Here is a 2,215-nt window from a genome sequence, read left to right on the forward strand (position 1 = left end):
GAGTGTTAATTTAACTCTTTTTGGAGAGTTGGTACGTTAACTCTGATTTAGCGTTAAACACCAAATCTGTCTGGAGTTGATAATTTAACACTTGGTGTTAAGAGTTTATATATTAACTCTCAAAGACTATTTTAGTTTAACTACGTAAGAGTTATCTTCTAATTCATTCTAAAAAGTGGGAATTTTACTGTTCTGACCTTCTAGAAATTTCTTTTGGAAATAAACATTTACTAAAAAGATGCAATGGTTTTTGAAAAACATTTATTCTGAACTGTGCACCACAATTTCAAAACATTTTCTGAAAGATGTAACAGTGTACATGTTCTCACTTTCATTAGAATTTTGTTTATCAAAAGGTCTGACATGGTAAATGTAAATAACAGCATTCTCATCACTTATTTCTTCAATACAATATGCATGTCCTTCATTCATCCCTCTGTGGAACTTCAACGCACTTCTGCTCTCCCCCATATTCCATCTTCACAAGCATATCCTGTGCGGAGATTGAATAAAAATTAGTTGACACTAATTAATGGCACAAATAATCCAGTAAACAATTGCAGCACAGAAAAAAAAAAAAAGGAATCCTCTTTGAGCCATTACTTGTGTAAAGTATTTTCCCAAAAGACAAGGACACAGGCAACAGGTAATACTGAACTAAATGTAAAACCTCAACCTTTTTCATTTTTACCTAAACCGTGTGCACAAAACTCTGGAGGGATCTATGCTAACGTAGAACCCAGTCAGGACGCCTGCTACTGCTGTTTGCTCGTTTTTTTTTATGGGCGATCGTTTTCAGGCTTCAAGCAGCACCATTATACCAACATTTCACATTCTAGACATTGTTTTAGGTGTATTTGACCAAAAGTTTGACTGAAAATTCACATGCAAGCTTTTTTTCAAGGCTGTGGTATTTGCCCGCAAACAATACCTTTCAGCTAGCTAAAACAGAATATTATGCTATCAGCGAGCAACATGGCTAATGCCTTTCACACAGCTCTGTCTCAACTCCAAAGAGCCACAGAAGTAAAAGCTGATAATAATAATTGAAACAATCTTTGAAAAAAATGACTTACCAAGCATGGCAAACAACTCAAATACAGTGGGGCAAAAAAGTATTTAGTCAGCCACCGATTGTGCAAGTTCCCCCACCTAAAATGATGACAGAGGTCAGTAATTTGCACCAGAGGTACACTTCAACTGTGAGAGACAGAATGTGAAAAAAAATCCATGAATCCACATGGTAGGATTTGTAAAGAATTTATTCGTAAATCAGGGTGGAAAATAAGTATTTGGTCAATAACAAAAATACAACTCAATACTTTGTAACATAACCTTTGTTGGCAATAACAGAGGTCAAACGTTTACTATAGGTCTTTACCAGGTTTGCACACACAGTAGCTGCTATTTTGGCCCATTCCTCCATGCAGATCTTCTCGAGAGCAGTGATGTTTTGGGGCTGTCGCCGAGCATCACGGACTTTCAAGAGATTATCAGTGGTCTTGTATGTCTTCCATTTTCTGATGATTGCTCCCACAGTTGATTTTTTCACACCAAGCTGCTTGCCTATTGTAGATTCACTCTTCCCAGTCTGTTGCAGGTCTACAATACTTTTCCTGGTGTCCTTCGAAAGCTCTTTGGTCTTGGCCATGGCGGCGTTTGGAGTCTGACTGTTTGAGGCTGTGGACAGGTGTCTTTTATACAGATGATGAGTTCAAACAGGTGCCATTCATACAGGTAACGAGTGGGGGACAGAAAAGCTTCTTACAGAAGACGTTACAGGTCTGTGAGAGCCAGAGATTTTCCTTGTTTGAGGTGACCAAATACTTATTTTCCACCCTAATTTACGAATAAATTCTTTACAAATCCTACCATGTGGATTCATGGATTTTTTTTTCACATTCTGTCTCTCACAGTTGAAGTGTACCTCTGGTGCAAATTACTGACCTCTGTCATCATTTTAAGTGGGGGAACTTGCACAATCGGTGGCTGACTAAATACTTTTTTGCCCCACTGTATGTAGAGCAAAATGTTCTGAAACGGCTTCACTTCAGCTTCGATTGGAGCCGTGCTGGGGGCGGAGTCTGTGAATTTACTCTAGTGGTGTCATAGCCCCTGTAGGAGTTCAGAGTTAAGAGGTCAAGAGTTAATGTTTCCATTGTAACACCTCCAGATTTGACAGAGAAACACTCATTTTTAACACTCGATTTAACTA

General features: G+C 38.4%; 1 long non-coding RNA gene across 1 annotated transcript; it reads right to left on the reverse strand.

Annotated features, from left to right (window-relative positions):
- Positions 1 to 244: 244 nt before the first annotated feature.
- LOC143416555 (uncharacterized) lies at positions 245 to 1,262 on the reverse strand. The gene is made up of 2 exons (XR_013096954.1): positions 1,077 to 1,262; positions 245 to 493 (listed from the first exon to the last, which is right to left on the reverse strand). It is a non-coding gene; the product is annotated as an uncharacterized LOC143416555 (long non-coding RNA).
- Positions 1,263 to 2,215: the final 953 nt, after the last annotated feature.

Source organism: Maylandia zebra, linkage group LG1, assembly GCF_041146795.1.
Source record: "Maylandia zebra isolate NMK-2024a linkage group LG1, Mzebra_GT3a, whole genome shotgun sequence".
NCBI classification, from domain to species: domain Eukaryota; kingdom Metazoa; phylum Chordata; class Actinopteri; order Cichliformes; family Cichlidae; genus Maylandia; species Maylandia zebra.